Source organism: Thermobia domestica, chromosome 2 (assembly GCF_964235325.1).
Source record: "Thermobia domestica chromosome 2, izTheDome1.hap1.1, whole genome shotgun sequence".
Taxonomy (NCBI): domain Eukaryota; kingdom Metazoa; phylum Arthropoda; class Insecta; order Zygentoma; family Lepismatidae; genus Thermobia; species Thermobia domestica.
Genome location: NC_137455.1, coordinates 352185728 through 352206513, shown reverse-complemented (window position 1 = coordinate 352206513; position 20786 = coordinate 352185728). Strand labels below are relative to the sequence as shown.

The 20786-nt window shown below is 36.1% G+C and overlaps 1 long non-coding RNA gene across 2 annotated transcripts in view; it reads right to left on the bottom strand.

Moving 5' to 3' along the window:
* The window catches only part of LOC145678776 (uncharacterized), a 258399-nt gene that overhangs the window by 39866 nt on the left and 197747 nt on the right, over positions 1-20786 (bottom strand). The window contains exon 1 of one of the 2 annotated variants that reach the window (XR_014130437.1): positions 60-283. The exons of the other annotated variant lie outside the window; for it this stretch is intronic. This is a non-coding gene — a long non-coding RNA (uncharacterized LOC145678776). Of the gene's footprint in view, positions 1-59; positions 284-20786 lie in introns of those variants that run through there. 2 annotated transcript variants of the gene reach the window in all.

Here is a 20786-nt window from a genome sequence, read left to right as displayed (position 1 = left end):
TACGAGAAGGGTTTCTTTAAAGTTATTAAATATATATATGCATTCTTTTCTGTACTTACCAATATAATGCACAGTCAAAACAAGAAGCAAGAACAAAGCACAGAAAAAATTAAGTATGCTTGAAACATCTTTCACACTCAGCATGTTTTTACGCTTTGTTTTTTATTTTATTTTCAAAAAAATAACAAATAACTGATTCACGCAAACACACACACTAAAAGAATATTCAAAACACACACGCACTTGCATAAGTGGACGAAACAAAAACGAAATACATAATTATGTTTTTTTGTACTAACGAGAAATGATAGAAAGCGAAGAAGATCTGGCTGATAAGAGGAAATGAGGCGAAGGTGATTTTACCTGCGTAAATGCGGAAACATATTTCCGAATTCCATCACCAACTTCCAATAGATTACAAGGTTGAAAAACGGAAGTTCTTTTTCTTTTATTTTTTTAAACGTTAAAAAACATTGATATCTCCAGTTTTCTTCTTCCCCTTATGAGCGTTATTTAGTTTCTTTTTTAACGACATGTTTACACGCTATTAAATGTGATGACGTAAATATAAACAAAATCGTTAGTTATCATTTTATAATATCTCCGATGGACTTGTCCATTATGTCCAGGATACTTCCAATGGATGCCCCTAGGTGGAAACTAATAACACTATACGCCTAGTGCAGGATTTTTTTTTTTTAGCTCTCTCAACGGTCCTGAGTTCCACTCTCCATAAGAGAATATCAAAAAAATTGAATGAATTACAATGGTTCCGATTTGGTCCTAACTCAGTTGCCAACGTTGGTCGCTTTGCCAACAATTTTCCAATCAACTCATAGACAACGTAATCATTACAATAGAAGTGTAATGGTGATTGGTTGTGTCCAGTGGCGGTGATTGCACGTTAAAAGTGTGTGTGTGTGGGGGGGGGGGGGGCAAGACATAATCTGAATATTTGTATATCAATGTTAGTTTTCCTGGTTGTTTTTATCATTTTGACGAAAAGTTGTATAACTAATTGGATACTATCTTTCTCAGTTAAAATACGGTATATCGTGTTTCATATTTTATTAAGTAAATTGACAAGAGCAACGCAAGTAGGTACTATCTCTTTGTACCGTACTTTTAAACAAAGAAAGTATAAGAAGAGATTTGATTCCTTGCTCATGAACATCTTAAAATTCTGTCTGGAAAATAGTGTGATCAAATTATTTAATAACAAATTTTCAAAACAAATAAGTAGAAAGGATAATATTAATCATAGTAATGAATAATGAGGCTTGTTTTGCAGAAGTTATATTGAAACTGGGAATTAATGAACCACATATATTTTTAATTCCACACATGCAATTAAATATATGTTATTACTCTTAGAAAATGAAAGATAAAAATTGAGTGCTTTGGTTTAAGTTATTATGTGTTGTATTAAAAATAAACGTATTTATTAAACAACATGGAGTTATCACCTTCCCTAACGGAATTTCGGCTGGTATGGTAAATACCAGAATAATTTGTTTATTTCTTGCAGGCTTGCTGAATTCCATGTTCTTCAATATCAGATGTTCGAAACTAGTAAGGTAATCACACACCTATTCCTTGATAAACTAAGGTGGCACATAGTTCATGTGTAAGTCCACATATCAAAGAAAGTCCGAAAGGCGCTACAGGACTTTAAATAAGGAACTCACACTTACAGGAATGGCATTATAGAAATTATATAATGATTTTTTTTTTAATTATGGCTCTACCGACTTTTATCTAAATTTCATTAATTCCTATTATTTTATTTGGCATATCATTAAATTTTTTTTAAAATTTGGATGATACAACATTCCTGTAGGTAAAGGGGTAGTAAGAGAGGGATTTGTATATGATTTCCATACGCAGATTTCTCTTTTCTTCCCTTCCGCCGCACACCCTCCGCCGTGGTACCTCACACATACATAAAAGTCATATCGGCGGAAAGATTCATACCTCAGAAATACATTGGTACCAAAATTATCTTTCTTGCTTAACTAGGGGTTGAGTTATTGAGTTTTAAAGCTTTGACGCAGCAGGTGCCTCAGTGGAAGTTTAAAAGTTAAACTTTAATTTTTGTTTAACTACTATTATATAATTGTTTAACATAAGGAATACATCCATTGAGAGACTTCATCGAAGTGAAAAAAAAATGACATTCTTTCTGGATAAATTTTGATGAAAATTTGAACAATAAGAAATATGGTTTCAATGTTGTTACATCACTAAAAAAAAAAAAATCCTAAATTGTAAACCTTTCGTAATGCGCCTGATAACTTCTGGATGAAATTAAGAGAAAAAAATCAGGTCATAAAGTTACAAAACGAAACTTTAAAAATTTCGAGAATCGAAATCTTTCTTTTAGTTGAACATCCCATGATTATGACCATCAGGCTAAGGGAGACTGGTGATTAAGATAAATGAATGATAATGGAAGAATTGGTGGAATGAGAATACCAAGAGGGAACAGGAAAGCTGAGAATCGAAATCTTTCTTTTAGTTTAACATCCCATGATTATGACCATTAGGCTAGGGGAGATTGGTGATTAAGATAAATGAATGATAATGGAAGAATTGGTGGAATGAGAATACCAAGAGGGAACAGGAAAGCCGAAAATCGAAATCTTTCTTTTAGTTGAACATCCCATGATTATGACCATTAGGCTAGGGGAGACTGGTGATTAAGGTAAATGAATGATAATGGAAGAATTGGTGGAATGAGAATACCAAGAGGGAACAGGAAAGCCGAAAATCGAAATCTTTCTTTTAGTTTAACATCCCATGATTATGACCATTAGGCTAGGGGAGACTGGTGATTAAGGTAAATGAATGATAATGGAAGAATTGGTGGAATGAGAATACCAAGAGGGAACAGGAAAGCTGAGAATCGAAATCTTTCTTTTAGTTTAACATCCCATGATTATGACCATTAGGCTAGGGGAGATTGGTGATTAAGATAAATGAATGATAATGGAAGAATTGGTGGAATGAGAATACCAAGAGGGAACAGGAAAGCCGAAAATCGAAATCTTTCTTTTAGTTTAACATCCCATGATTATGACCATTAGGCTAAGGGAGACTGGTGATTAAGATAAATGAATGATAATGGAAGAATTGGTGGAATGAGAATACCAAGAGGGAACAGGAAAGCCGAAAATCGAAATCTTTCTTTTAGTTTAACATCCCATGATTATGACCATTAGGCTAGGGGAGATTGGTGATTAAGATAAATGAATGATAATGGAAGAATTGGTGGAATGAGAATACCAAGAGGGAACAGGAAAGCCGAAAATCGAAATCTTTCTTTTAGTTTAACATCCCATGATTATGACCATTAGGCTAGGGGAGACTGGTGATTAAGATAAATGAATGATAATGGAAGAATTGGTGGAATGAGAATACCAAGAGGGAACAGGAAAGCTGAGAATCGAAATCTTTCTTTTAGTTTAACATCCCATGATTATGACCATTAGGCTAGGGGAGATTGGTGATTAAGATAAATGAATGATAATGGAAGAATTGGTGGAATGAGAATACCAAGAGGGAACAGGAAAGCCGAAAATCGAAATCTTTCTTTTAGTTTAACATCCCATGATTATGACCATTAGGCTAGGGGAGACTGGTGATTAAGATAAATGAATGATAATGGAAGAATTGGTGGAATGAGAATACCAAGAGGGAACAGGAAAGCCGAAAATCGAAATCTTTCTTTTAGTTTAACATCCCATGATTATGACCATTAGGCTAAGGGAGACTGGTGATTAAGATAAATGAATGATAATGGAAGAATTGGTGGAATGAGAATACCAAGAGGGAACAGGAAAGCTGAGAATCGAAATCTTTCTTTTAGTTTAACATCCCATGATTATGACCATTAGGCTAGGGGAGATTGGTGATTAAGATAAATGAATGATAATGGAAGAATTGGTGGAATGAGAATACCAAGAGGGAACAGGAAAGCCGAAAATCGAAATCTTTCTTTTAGTTTAACATCCCATGATTATGACCATTAGGCTAGGGGAGACTGGTGATTAAGGTAAATGAATGATAATGGAAGAATTGGTGGAATGAGAATACCAAGAGGGAACAGGAAAGCCGAAAATCGAAATCTTTCTTTTAGTTTAACATCCCATGATTATGACCATTAGGCTAGGGGAGATTGGTGATTAAGATAAATGAATGATAATGGAAGAATTGGTGGAATGAGAATACCAAGAGGGAACAGGAACGCTGAGAATCGAAATCTTTCTTTTAGTTTAACATCCCATGATTACGACCATTAGGCTAGGGGAGATTGGTGATTAAGATAAATGAATGATAATGGAAGAATTGGTGGAATGAGAATACCAAGAGGGAACAGGAAAGCCGAAAATCGAAATCTTTCTTTTAGTTTAACATCCCATGATTATGACCATTAGGCTAGGGGAGACTGGTGATTAAGATAAATGAATGATAATGGAAGAATTGGTGGAATGAGAATACCAAGAGGGAACAGGAAAGCCGAAAATCGAAATCTTTCTTTTAGTTTAACATCCCATGATTATGACCATTAGGCAAGGGGAGATTGGTGATTAAGATAAATGAATGATAATGGAAGAATTGGTGGAATGAGAATACCAAGAGGGAACAGGAAAGCCGAAAATCGAAATCTTTCTTTTAGTTTAACATCCCATGATTATGACCATTAGGCTAGGGGAGACTGGTGATTAAGGTAAATGAATGATAATGGAAGAATTGGTGGAATGAGAATACCAAGAGGGAACAGGAAAGCCGAAAATCGAAATCTTTCTTTTAGTTTAACATCCCATGATTATGACCATTAGGCAAGGGGAGATTGGTGATTAAGATAAATGAATGATAATGGAAGAATTGGTGGAATGAGAATACCAAGAGGGAACAGGAAAGCCGAAAATCGAAATCTTTCTTTTAGTTTAACATCCCATGATTATGACCATTAGGCTAGGGGAGACTGGTGATTAAGGTAAATGAATGATAATGGAAGAATTGGTGGAATGAGAATACCAAGAGGGAACAGGAAAGCCGAAAATCGAAATCTTTCTTTTAGTTTAACATCCCATGATTATGACCATTAGGCTAGGGGAGACTGGTGATTAAGGTAAATGAATGATAATGGAAGAATTGGTGGAATGAGAATACCAAGAGGGAACAGGAAAGCCGAAAATCGAAATCTTTCTTTTAGTTTAACATCCCATGATTATGACCATTAGGCTAGGGGAGATTGGTGATTAAGATAAATGAATGATAATGGAAGAATTGGTGGAATGAGAATACCAAGAGGGAACAGGAAAGCCGAAAATCGAAATCTTTCTTTTAGTTTAACATCCCATGATTATGACCATTAGGCTAAGGGAGACTGGTGATTAAGATAAATGAATGATAATGGAAGAATTGGTGGAATGAGAATACCAAGAGGGAACAGGAAAGCCGAAAATCGAAATCTTTCTTTTAGTTTAACATCCCATGATTATGACCATTAGGCTAGGGGAGACTGGTGATTAAGGTAAATGAATGATAATGGAAGAATTGGTGGAATGAGAATACCAAGAGGGAACAGGAAAGCCGAAAATCGAAATCTTTCTTTTAGTTTAACATCCCATGATTATGACCATTAGGCTAGGGGAGACTGGTGATTAAGGTAAATGAATGATAATGGAAGAATTGGTGGAATGAGAATACCAAGAGGGAACAGGAAAGCCGAAAATCGAAATCTTTCTTTTAGTTTAACATCCCATGATTATGACCATTAGGCAAGGGGAGATTGGTGATTAAGATAAATGAATGATAATGGAAGAATTGGTGGAATGAGAATACCAAGAGGGAACAGGAAAGCCGAAAATCGAAATCTTTCTTTTAGTTTAACATCCCATGATTATGACCATTAGGCTAGGGGAGACTGGTGATTAAGGTAAATGAATGATAATGGAAGAATTGGTGGAATGAGAATACCAAGAGGGAACAGGAAAGCCGAAAATCGAAATCTTTCTTTTAGTTTAACATCCCATGATTATGACCATTAGGCTAGGGGAGACTGGTGATTAAGATAAATGAATGATAATGGAAGAATTGGTGGAATGAGAATACCAAGAGGGAACAGGAAAGCCGAAAATCGAAATCTTTCTTTTAGTTTAACATCCCATGATTATGACCATTAGGCTAGGGGAGATTGGTGATTAAGATAAATGAATGATAATGGAAGAATTGGTGGAATGAGAATACCAAGAGGGAACAGGAAAGCCGAAAATCGAAATCTTTCTTTTAGTTTAACATCCCATGATTATGACCATTAGGCTAAGGGAGACTGGTGATTAAGATAAATGAATGATAATGGAAGAATTGGTGGAATGAGAATACCAAGAGGGAACAGGAACGCTGAGAATCGAAATCTCTCTTTTAGTTGAACATCCCATGATTATGACCATTAGGCTAGGGGAGACTGGTGATTAAGGTAAATGAATGATAATGGAAGAATTGGTGGAATGAGAATACCAAGAGGGAACAGGAAAGCCGAAAATCGAAATCTTTCTTTTAGTTTAACATCCCATGATTATGACCATTAGGCTAGGGGAGACTGGTGATTAAGATAAATGAATGATAATGGAAGAATTGGTGGAATGAGAATACCAAGAGGGAACAGGAAAGCCGAAAATCGAAATCTTTCTTTTAGTTTAACATCCCATGATTATGACCATTAGGCTAGGGGAGACTGGTGATTAAGGTAAATGAATGATAATGGAAGAATTGGTGGAATGAGAATACCAAGAGGGTACAGGAGTACGCTGGGAAAATCCACGAACACGGTATTGTCCACCACAAACTTATCTGCCTGGAGATCAAACCAGGACTCGCATACACCAGAGGTAAGCACTCTACCAGTGAGCCACCGTGCCCCACGTTAAACTCTTAATTAACAAACCAGCCAACATAATTTTACAACTATAGACAGGTGCGATGATAATTTTAGAGAATTAACAAACACATAGTCAAATAAAAGGAGTAAAAGAAAACGGAAATACCATCAGAAGAAAACAATAACAAGATGTATATTCGCATGATCTAGGATCGATTCATAGATTCTTTGCATTAGATGCAAGATCTTTATCAATAAGCCACCACATTTCCTTTCAGTAATGTCAAATTATGCGTAATAGCTGTAGCTTTAATAACTTTATTTATTAAAATTAAACGAAGAAAACATTTAAGATGTGGTTCAGTACAATCAAATTTTTAAAATGAAGAAGTAGAAAGAACGAAAGGAAGAAATATTTTCTTTGTTGAGTATCCCATTCTATATACAGACAAAAAAAAAAAACATTTTTTTGTTGTGATCTTTTCAGCCTGAGAAGCGAGATCAGGTCAGGTCAGACTTCACGAAGTCAGGTCAAGACTTCACTTAGAAACTAATATGTGCCCTATCCAAAAATACGTGTTTCAGAATCCTGCGGTACTTCCGCAACTATTTCTCTAGAGGCTGTTTGGCTACGGGCACATTATTTGAATTAATCACCAACTATCCCTATAAAAATTGTTGCGGAAGTACCGCAAGATTCTGAAACATTGGTATTTGGATAGGGTCCATACTGCTACCTAAATAAAGTCTTGACCCGACTACGGTAGCTCCCATAGTATTGGAGCTATGTGCCTTTAAAATTCATATTTTCATGTTTTCGGCAGCCCATAATTTCGACCCAGCATTTGTCCACCCAGGTTGGTCTTTACTTTTCGTGTCTGTTTACTGTTGCTCTTCACTATCTTGGTGTCAGGAATCTCCTCCCAAACGTTTGTTGGTGTTGTTCTGAAACAACCTGTATATTGTGCGCATTCACGTATGCTTCTACGATTTTACGACATAGCATTTTCAGTTAGGGATCGTTCACATATTGCTTATCGCTATTATCTTCTAATTTTTACCCCTCCCCTTTGTTACACTTCGTAACACAAGGCCGAACCCCTTCCTTCCCCGTTTGTCACGTAACGCTTTTTGATTTTTTTTCACCAATTTTGCTTATTTTGGAGGTTATTACAATAAAAAACTAATTTTAATGGCAGAAAGTTTTATTACAAAATGCATGTATTCTGAGTAAATATGTAGTGTCTTTTTTTTTTCGCTAACAAATCAAAGTGTTAGAAAATGGTACTGTCGTAATAATATTTTAATCTCATATGGTTGTTTAATTGACCAGTCTTAATTCTTCGACAACATATTGTCGTTTCTCCAAGGAGATTGCATCTTTTCTTTTAGGTCACCGACGATTGGCAATGAGGAAGTACTGCCGGAAGTTGCAGGTGAAACAGGATCTAAAGAACTAACATCGACTTCTTCTTGTTCCGGGATTCAGAATGTTTCGTGTATTTGAAGTTTCCCAGTATCGACGATGAAGAAGTTATCTTCCTCGTTGACCACAGATTCGACGTGGCTGCACATATGGAGAAACAGGTTCATCTCGTTTGTGAACAAGCTTTCGAACATCTTTGGACTGTTGACTTCAGTTTACCTTTTCAAATTTTTCTTGTCGTAAATCAGGTCAAAACTTAAACTCGATTTCCAGGAAAATTCAAATCCAAAGAGCAAAAAATTCAGTACGAGATGAATATCCGACGAATTCGGTTTTCAATATTTTATATCACTCTGCAAATCTTGAATCGTTCCGTCACGAAAAAGAGTTTCCTCTATTTCCCATGCAAAACTCCTTAGAAGAGTAGAGTGGATAATGATTCAAATTAGAAGTTTTGAATCATATTATCAGAAATAGCGATACTACACATACCAGTGAGAACACTAGGGCATTTTTAAGCGGTGGATACGATCGCTAACAACTAAGTCCAGAAAAGATTCGTGTGCCGTAAATGCAATGCGGCGATAATCAAAAAATTGTTTTATTTTATTGTAATACGCGCAGGGTTCGTTACCAGTAATGTTGGTGTCTAGTAGCGTCGTCGAATCTCTTCTGCATGATTCAATTTATGTAAGCCATATAGTCATAATTTCGCAAAACAATATAAATAGTCTTTATTTATTTTCAAGAAAGAAAAGAAGTGAATAAAATGAACCTGAGAATAAAAATAAAAATTACAACAAAAAGAAAACGTACGTTACGTAACAAAGACATAAACCCCTCCTCTCCCCTTGTCAAACTTCGTAATGCAAGGTCGGACCCCTCCCCCTTGCCGCGTTTGATAATAAGCGAACTATCCCTGAACGATCCCTTCTGGCAATTGTTATGTCATGGAAGCAAACACACACACACACACACACACATACATATATATATATATATATATATATATATATATATATATATATATATATATATATATATATATATATGCCATTTAGGCATGTGCCATTTAGGTGTCCCAGCTACTTTTTAGGTACCTGACACTTGGCACATATGATATTCATGTGCTAAGTATGTATTTCAGCTACCTACAATTTTAGGTACTTGTTACACCTAATTGATGTTTGCAACTATGTATCACAAATATAGCATTTATATACCTCGCTCAGTTTCGCACTCTAACAGTCATTTGTTTTTATGTCGTCACTTGGGACATATATCTGTCATGTTCTAGGTAGTTCTTTAGGTACATACTGTTTCAGATACCCCAACAGCATAAGATGTGCTAGGCATGCGCCATTTAGGTGTTCTAAATTCATCTCCCACATTTGATGTATTTGTAGCTTCTTTTTCTAAGCGATTGTGTACTAAGCAACAAACGCATCAACTTTATAAGATGGCAACTGTTGCCGATCATTTGAAAGTGAATATGAAAGCAAGTAAATAGACACTCGTCATTTTGTTATAAATTATATGGCGAGCAGATTTTATCTGATCCCAAACGGTTATCGTCGAATATACGCGGTTAAATAGTACTCTCACCAAATTCAAAAGTCCTCAACAATTTATTCTTCTACAAGCGGCGTTCTCTTTAATGCCTCCATGGCCAAGTCGGAAGAGCACGCGGTTAGTAATCCAAAGGTCGGTGGTTCGTGCTCACCCTGGGGTACATTTTTTTTACTTGTTTAAAGTGCTTTTTTAGACTCAGAATAATGTAAACACATTACGCATATAGGCGATTTAACATATTTTGGGGAAGTAATTTTGTGGTTCATTGACGCCTATGGCATGGGGAACATATCTAGAACATACTAGGCACGTTTCCCAGGTACATGTCAAGCATGTGCCTAGGGGCGGATATAGACTGTGACTATCTCTTGCCATCCATGTGATTTCTCTCCCGGAGGTACATAAGACACATACTGGACGCATTCCCATGTACCTTAGGGAACATGATAGGCATATGTATGCTATGTAATTGTGCTGTTAGGGCTATGGTGACGAAATTACACACTTTGTGCAGCACCACCAAGCGGGAAGAGAAGGAAGCGGCCAGTCGTATAGGCACCTTGAGTCATTGTGCGTGACAGGTATGGTAACTGTGTATTGGGACAAATGCCGCCTAAAATAAGTGCTTCTTCGGAGGACTAAATAAAAGCGCTTTTCGACATAAACTACAGTTATAATGCCATTATCAAACTGTGCAAAGAGAGTGGATTAACCGTGTCCGAAAATGGCATATCACGAGTGTTAAAAGGGTAATGCGATGCGTGAGACGATTCCTGTGGGGCAGAAACAGGCCAACCCCCTGCCTGCCACTAGCCGCACACAAGCTAGCTCTGGTCAGCTGGAAGAACTCACCTACAAAGAGAAGTATCGCGAACCGGCTATACACATCACCACCGTTCACTGCGTTGGTAAAGCAACGGAAGGGGTATTCATAAGCCCTTGTCAAAACATATCCAGAGAGTAGCACCAACTGTCCAAAGATGTATGAAAGGTACCTGGCCAGTGTAAAGTGGAAGTTTGTTGTAACACTGGACGAAGCATATGTTTATTTGGACGACTGTCACAACTGTCATGTGTATTTTTTTATCGATCGACCGGTGCGAAGGACTTTCAAAGATGGTTCACTGAACGCAAGGAAAGTTTTTGCACAGGTTTCATAATTATTGCTGGATACTCGTACCAGGGCAAGCTGACCATACACCGTGCAACCAAAAATATGAAGGTAAATTCGGCATATTATCAGGCTAACGCCCTGATACCCATTTATTGCCATGGGATTCCCCATCTCAACAGGGGGAACAAGATCGTGTGTGGGTGCATCAAGACAAGGCGTCAAGTCACACATCTCGCTCAACCCGCCTCTTCCTCTGACAAATGGCGCAGAAACTGGAATTCGTTCCACTCCATTCACAGATATTCTAGTAAAGTCCCGTGGTGTGTCGCCGCGAACTTTTGAGCCTTCGGCCTCCTGAAACGAGCCTTGTTTCATTGGATACCCACCACTGTTGAAGGGCTATGGAAAGCCTGTCAAGAAGAGTGGTTGTGGTTTGATATGATTACACAGCGTGTCAGTCTCCTACAGTGGAAACTTCGCTGTTGGGCAATTGCACAAATGCAGGGCCACCAAATTGAACACTCTGTACACAATATATATAATGTGTAATTCGGGGAGGGGGTTGTGTGTGTATGTGAATGCATGTATCCTTCTACGACATAGCAATTTTCATAATGTTTATCTGGCTATACCACTTCTTATTCTGACAAGATTCGACGATTTACCTCACACCAACTTCAAACGCATTATAGTATAATTTGTAGCCCTATATTATTTCTTTTAAAAGAATTAAGAGTTTCGGGCTCGCATCCTACTAACATACCTAATGTAATTTGTTCCTACTCACATAGACGCGTTGTAGAAAGTAACGAAAACTATTCCGATCCAAAATCCGGATCTTATCCGAAGTACAGATATCGGATTTCCTCCGAAATCCGGAAAAGTAAAAATCTGGTTTCGGAAAATAAAATCTCTGGATTCCTGATTTTTTTGGGTCATTCGTAACGTATAACCAAATATACCTCAATGGAAGCATTGTAATCATTCTCTATACGTAGTTACAGCTTTTGCTTTAAATACTTCCTGATGAAAACATGGAAACAAAAATTTATATGGAACTTACAAAAAAAAAAAAAATCTTGCGTGATTCCGTTCTGCTATGACGTAACTCGTTTGCAATCATACCAATGTTACCAGAACGATTAAGAAAATGGTGAAAGTGCTTCAGTGAAAGAGGAAAGACAGAGAGAAAATGTTGAAAGTAATATTTATTTAAGAGCCCTTAAAGCCAAAAGTCATGAACAGAAAACGTTAATCATTTAAAAAAGAATCGTCTATTATTATTATTATTATTATTATTATTATTATTATTATTATTATTATTATTATTATTATTATTATTATTATTATTATTATTATTTAAGATACTAATGAAGATAGACGCAGTATGAAAAAAGGCATATGACATACAAGGAAAAGCAACCTCTATGAAAAGGATTTGATTTTCTATTTATAATTCATTCTTGAGAGGAATGAGTCTATTAAAATTTATCGTTTCTTTCAACAGTGAAGCTATATGAGACGTGGACCTACTATTTAACGTGGGATCCGAACCATACGAGCTCCTGCCGAGAGTCGAACCCGGATTTCCCGCAACAAAGACGTATACACTAACACTAATAGTCACGATCAAACTCAATGCATTCTTGGGGTTCAAAATATTTAGAAAGTACCATTTTTAAGCCATTGTTTCTTTAAGACTGTACTACAGTGAAACATCCCTTTATGGATACCTCAATAATACGAACAATTTTTTTTTTTTAAATTATCTATATAATTATGGGAGAAATTTTATGTGGCCCAAAATAAGATCGACTTCCGAAGGTTACACCGTGTATTGAGCGATGTGTTAATGCTTATGAAATCTTACAAGGAACGGACATGAACGTGTCATCCGATCTTTCGAATCACACCTAGTCCATTCGATAAACATAACAAAGATATGTTCATGAACAAAAAATTAGATGACATGGACAAACGAGTAAGCTCTTGGGAACAATTGACAATATTAGTATAAAGAAAATCGTAGGCTAGCTATTGCATCAACATTGTCCACTGGAAAGTCATAGTTTATATTTCATTCTCTTCAGCATGAAACGAGCTTTCCAGGACTGCTATATATATTTGCATCCATAACATACCTGAACAAGGAAAATTGGGAGAATGTCGGGAAAATTCCCTCCAAACATCCCTGCCATCAATTTTGGCAAATAATAATAATAATAATAATAATAATAACCTTGTGCTTGGCAAATATTTTTTCCTTACCTTCAAACTTTTTTTTTATCCTGTCGAACATAACCTTGACAGATGTTCCGCGATGGAAGGAATTTTTGTGTCTTTATTTAAAATATTACTATCTGAATATATGAGCTTTTTTATTTATTGATTGATTAATTGCGCTTCCATGAGTCACCGCCATTTGCATTTAGTACCCTTAAACAAATACTAACATTTGTAAAAGTTAAACTAACATAACTAAACAAACTTTTAAATAAATGGTTCAGTTTGCTATTGTCAAAGAAAAGAGAGATAAACAAACTCGTGTGTTCACACCAAGTAAAACAAAATTGTCAATCGCACACAAAGTTTGTAATCCAGAAATAAACAAAAAGAACAGTTAACTGCAAACAAGCCTCCAAGGCCGTTTTTTGTCTGTTCTCCAACACAACACACACTAATATTGATATTGTACTCGATTTATTTGCTTGAATCGTGGCTTCGTATCTCAATCACTCCAATTCTGTTTAAAAATTATTTACATTTGCCATACTTTTAAAAAGTGCTACTAAAACACAATCATTGAAGACGTACATCTGTAGAAAAGAATTTGTGGTAGATTTCCTTATTTCTCATGCAAGTATCTTTAATGTTTATTAACGTAGCAGTAGCTGAAACACAAAAATATACTACCAAGATAGCAAAACTAGGTTATTTAAAACGTTGGTGAATGGGTTCCTAGCAGTAATGTTCTATAGACTATAATTTTACATCTACGCGTTTCTACTGTAATCTGTATATAATTTATGCAGTGATGTGCATCTATGCGTAAAAATCGATAGTCTATATTTACACGTAAACAGCACGTAGACAACGTAAATAACCAAAACTATGTAATCTATATAAGATATATGCATCATTAATCTGATATGGAGCTTAAAGTGTTGCATTAATATAGAAGTTCAAGTATTTAAAAGGAGGAAAGATTGATTAAATTTAATGCTAGAAATTAAGACTGGAAGTCTTTTTTTCTAAAAATGAAGTAAAAGAGTCATTATAACATATTAATATATATTTAACTCAAAATAACTAGGCAAAATATGAAAGTAAAGTGTTGTTGATAGTACCTGGTCGACCAGATGCCAGATATCTGCACTCTGCCATATAGTGCCGTAGATAGAGTGTTACTTTTTTTTGTACCATTTTAAATGAAAATTATGTCCCCAAATGTGTTTTTTCACGCGCCACCCTAGCCTACCGTTGGTCACAAGAAAGCAGGTGAGGTTAGATTTACACCGAACTTGCACCACCCGAGCGTGATGTATTATCATGGGGCTCAAGGTGGAACAAAACGAACCCTGTGGAGCTTCTAACGCCCTTCGCTCGCTGACGCTCGCTCAGGTATGTTTCCTGTCGTTACTGTTTTATCAATAAAGTTGTGTGTACAAAGTCTTTTCCTATATCTCCGGCACCTCCTCTTCTCTATCTCCCAACTACCCACTATAACCCCTCGCTTTGCGATGGCCCCACTTCTTACTCTCCTATTGGTTTATAACGTCATTGTTTATAAGGGCTAACAGAAATCTGTACGTGATTGGTGGAAAAAGCCTAATTTATGCATTATATATTACTTACAAAAGAAAAAGAGTATTATTTTCATCTTATTTTAATGAAGGAAGTATTATGAAAATCTAAAAAAATAGTTTCTTTGGGCTGGGTTTGAACCCACGCAAAAGCGATTTTCATTACTAACCTGCTCGCTAACACGCTCGGCTTCGAGGACCGACAGCATCCGGCGTTTGCTTTGTTCTATATGTATGCTACGTGGAGAGAAACTGATAGTCCCAACCAATCAGAACCGTATATTACTTTCTATGGCTAGGATTGAGCGTGATTAGAATATATGCTCCCCAAATATTCTCACTGCGCAGCCTGTACCATAAGACTCTCCTCCGGGCACTCTTCATTGGAATGAATAAATAGTTGTGATTTAATGGAAGAGTCAGAAACGAGACGATTTGATTTGCTCCCGTCGTGATAAGTCCAATAGCCAATACAAGCTCCATATTAAAACTTCAAAATATTTTCTTTTTAAATGTAACTCAAACATTAAAACTAACAAAATAGAACAGAGGCCGCAAAATACTAGAACAAAACACAAAATGTGTAACAAAAAATTATTCCAAAATAGCAAGACTAATTATAACAAAAATCTAATAAGAAAATCTGAGAGCGCGTTAGCTATCTCAATTTCACAATCAAAGTGAGAATGCTGTCCCCAAACACCGCATTAGTTTCCAAAGCCTAAAGATTTTCAGGCATTCCTAACCAATCTCTGAGGAATTTAGAGCATTCAACATGAATATTTCGAATACTTAGTGGGACGTCACAATCTTCGCATACATTAAATAGGAATCCGTGAAATGTGAATGTCCATTATGCAAACGTGTCACGACCATTTCACTACTACGCGACATCTTCTAGCAATTGTCCTAAAGGGGCTTAATGAGTGATATTATCTTCGTTGACCTGGTTCTTTCAGTTTGCCAGTGAAAGCGCGTCCTTTGAAGCAAATAGCTACGAACAAGTAAGATCAGAACACGGAAGAGAGTGCTCCAGTGCAACTTCAGCCAATGCAGCAGTTTTCGCTGCTGTGCCTGTACGCTCATTTCTCCGGATGCCGATGTGTCCCGGTACAAAGCAGTTCTGTTATTGAAGCTGGTAGCACCTCACAAGAATATATTGCACTAGGGAGTATCTACTAATGACATTATGAGACTTATAAAAACGCTTTGAGCGTGTGCAGGTAAATACACGACCATGCTCGCCGACTACGTGGGTGCTCCGGGGCGCCGGCACCCACACAAATAATTTTGTGGGTGCGGCGCACCCACAAGATTTTTAGTTTGAACCAGTGTTTGAACCCTTTCTTTTGCGTTTAAGTCAGCCGCCTATCGACTGAGCTAGGGCGGCCCCAACTTCTTCTTATAGTACCGGTATATTTTACTTTATCACAGCACAGCCCTTTATGACAGTGTTCATAAAACATTTTAACTAAAAATAAATCAATCAAATATCGAGACTTCCCTGAAAACATGTACGTAGGCTAATATGTCCCAACATTGATATGCACCCACATAAATTTTGGAAAGTCGGCGACGTTGTACAAGACATAACGAAACCTGGAAAGCATGATCATGCCATAACAAAAAGTGCCCATGCTTGGAAATACTTGTATTTGTGCTTTTATACTAATTTGAGAATGCTGAATCCAATGGAATTATTTCAAAACATATGCCTCCATGAAGTCAAGAGAACCATTTTAGTAACGATAAAAAAAAATGGATCAAAAGATTAGGATCTTAGCCAATAATTAGTTTCTGGACCAGCGGCCACAAAATTTTTGAACGGCCCCTAAATCGAGTGTTCGTTTTTTTTTTTTTTTGTTGTTGTTGTTGTTTTTTTTTTTTACAGAATAAGCACATCATACTCAGTTAAGTGATAGTTTGGGTTTGGCTACACTATATGTAGTTCTCCACATGTAAGGCCTAAAAGAAAATTTTTAACTGAAATATATTGGATCTTTTGATCCAAAAATGACTTCAAATTTGGGATTCTTTTGCACAAAGGCAGCAGCTCGTCTTGCACGATGTCTTTCCAATTACACCAAACGCATATCATAACGTTCCTGGGCGTCAGTATGGGTTTTGCCACAGACTGTGGAGCCTCTCCTCGCTCTGACTACGATTTTGCCACACATTGCTGTAGTAGATTATTCGTTTTTCATCGCTCACAATCATTTGCTTTAGAAATGGCTCGAGTTTGTTATATTTCAACAGAAAATCGTAAATTCATATTGATCGAGTATTTTGTAATCAGATCATATGGCACCCAAACGTTGAAGTTCTTTTTTGTAACAATATTTTTCCAAATCGCTTAATACTATTTGATAATGGATGTTTAAATCTTTGGGCATACCATGACTGCTTAGATGCTTGACGTTTTTGAGAGTTTCGTCCACTCTTTTCTATGATTGGTCCCCGCACTATGAGGAAGGTCTTGATATTGAAATTTCCAGAACGAAATCATCTGAATCATCTTTTGGCTGTTTCTTTTGATAATATTTCTTGCCCGTAAAGAGCACACATTTCTTTACGGGCATATGCAACACTTGCATCTTTATTAAAATGAAATGTAAAATGTAGCGCAGTTCTCCGAAAAGTTCAATCATTTTAACGGCGCAATAGCTTATTTCTGATCATAAGTACTCCAGTATTTTTCGCACACCTACTAGCTTCATCTGTCAGTTGTTAAGTGGTGTTAGACTTGACACGCTCCACCTTATGTATCTTGCGATTTGTGAACACAAAAGATTCAATACTTTTTAGATAACCTGATACAACATCAATACAAATTGGAAATAAATCACGTGCAGTTTGAGAATATCCAGGCGACTGTATTATACAGCTTCAAAAATATTCTTCATTTTCCAACTTTGACTAGCAGTGTCTTAAAAATTCGTGTTCTATTAGCGCCTATACACTTTTCCCAGTCTTACTCATACACATTCAAAATTTGTCGGCATACATCTTATAAACGTAGTGACTCTTCATGCTATTATACTACAACTGCAAATATAGCAGTTTCTGTACCTTAAATTTTTAATGTCATTTAAAAACATCCAATTATCTCCTTTACAATCATTGTATCATTTACTACACACATTAGCAATTGGTAAAAACACACCACAGAACTATGTTTTTCTTTGTTGGGAATATTGGTATCTTATGCTCTAAAAAAATACTAGAATTTCTTTTCGGTTTTACTATATTTCCATAAGAGGAATGCTTTCGTATCCACCATAGTAGTTCCAGTGAAGAAAGCAATAGCGAATAAAAGTAGACTAGTAATGAAGATGTTTAGGGTGGCGAAACAACATGAGCAAGAACAATATTTTTAGCGATTTATTGATTATTCAATGTGACTTCTGAAAGTTCATCTGATTCTTTTCAATTATTTTCATATGAAACAATGTTCTGAACATAGAAATACTTCTATAATTTTCCTCTCGTCAGCTCTGAGTATGGAAATTCCCCATGATTGTTAACGCCTAGATCATATGTAACAGGAAACCATAGTGATGACAGACTAAGACAAAGGGAGTAACGTTAGAAGAATAGCAACAAGTGTACATCCCATCGAAACTATAACCCATCGAAAATTTTTCGGTATGATACAAAAATGTCTAGAACTGTAGAACGAACTATCGATCGGATCAAGATAATGTCAAAGGTAATGTTTCGTTGTAGGACCTGTAGATTCACTAATGTAAGGAAAAAGGAAAAAAGAAAAGAACGTTGGTTCTTTCAGTTGATATGATACGTTGTTTCTTTCAGTTTATATGATACGTTGTTTCTTTCATTTGATATGATACGTTGTTTCTTTCAGTTGATATGATACGTTGTTTCTTTTAGTTGATATGATACGTTGTTTCTTTCAGTTGATATGATACGTTGTTTCTTTCAGTTTATATGACACGATTTCTTGGCTACTGTAATGGACAAGGTTTCTTTTTGGAAGCCGCACCTTTTATTTTAGTTTCATTTTGTTAATTTAAAAATCAGTTTTATTTACGTATACATTCTTATACTAGCAGTTTGATTTTGTTTAGTAATTTAAAATATCACAAGTTATATACAATACGCTCAATTGCATACAATAATTACAGAATTTTTCGATTCAGATATCAGTCTTTCGACTATTGTAGTGGTGAAGGCTTTTTCATATGACTCACAAATGATTTTATTTGCCTAATGTCACAGATAGTTTTTATATGTGAATAATTATTAGATTGAATAGCCAAAGTATTCTTATGCATATTGTCAACGTGTGAATGATGTACTGAGTGGATTATGCAAAACCTTAAAAGCTCAATTCTCGTGTTCGGCAATCATAACGAACTTTTTAACCACGTAATTCTCTTATCTTATCAAGGAAGTACCGAAATTATATCGAATAATAAAATTATTATTGGTTTCTCTCTTTCTTTCGCAGTCTTGAATAGGTTTACAGTTAATGAGGGATAACAATGAATCAAAACTTATTACCTTTAATTTTAAAATTTTGTAGAAGAGAAAGAAAATATTTTCTGCACTTAACACTAGCTAAGGGAGGTCGCGGGGTGTTACTCTGATTTCATATCGATACTATGCTGAATTGACTCATTTTCAACGAACTTAAAAGTTCGTTACTGAATTCTCTATGTGTGTCTGTCTGTCTGTCCGTCCGTCTGTCTGTTATTTGCGATTTTTTTCAATTTTGAACCCTGCATTCGATAGAGCATCAAAAGCTATAAGAGAAAATGATTAAATTTTTCGCGTCACTCTTACCCTTCCCGAGATATTGCCAAAAAAAATGCCGATTTCCAGAGATTTAAGGAGCCATATCTCGGGAACCTAAGTCATACAGAGATCATATTGGTGTTGGTCAATATCTAAAAGGATAGTAAATATTTTGGTACCAAATAGTAACCGGTGGCTACTGTCCAACTGGCCACTGGTTTCGCCAATGGCCAGTTGGCCAGTGGCCACCAACTAATATCGGTGTCGAAATGTTTATCATCCTCTTGGGTATTAATTAACACCAATATCATCTCTCTATGACTTACAGTTCCCGTGATATTGGCCAAAAATTACCAATTTCTAGATATTTAACGAACCATAGCTCGGGAACCATAAACTTTAGAGAAGTGATATTGGTGTTGATCAATACCTAAGAAAATGGTAAATATTTTGGTAAAAATAGTAATCAGTGGCCACTGTCGAATTGGCCACTGGTTTAGCCACTGGCCATTGGCCACCAACTAATATTGGTACTGAAATTTTTACCATACTCTTAGGTATTAATTAACACCAATATCATCTCTCTATGACTTACCGTTCCCGCGATATTGGCCAAAAATGGCCAATTTCTAGATATTTAACGAATTATAGCTCGGAAACCATAAGCTGTTGAAAGATGATATTGATGTTGATCAATATCTAAGAGGATGAAAATATTTTGGTACCAAATAGTACCAAATATTGAATAACAGTACAGTCTAATAGGGGTATCAGATACATTTTATTAGCTTATCGACTCTGTGTGCTAAACAGGAGGCAATTTGCAAGTTGTCAGACACCATTACCCTCTACCCCCTCCTAATAAGTACCTTTATCTTGCAAACTGGATATGTTTTGACCTTATCACTGTACTGGGTACCCAAGGAAACTTCCCGACACCAATAATGAAACGCTTATCTCAAGAACTGGTTACTTCAAATTTTCTGCAAAATCGGTTCAATTTTGAATTTTTAACGCTCGTAATTCAAACACGCTTGCGATCGAGGATTTCTTCGTTTACGTAATTGTTTCGTATATAAAAACGAGTCGAATGAGCATAGTATCAATATGAAATCAAAGTATCACCCCACGACTTTCCCTAGTAAGTGCAGTGTTTATTTTTCCATAATCACCCTAACCCTCAATGAAAATTGGCAAGACCGCACAAATCAAGGTACAAAAAAAGTT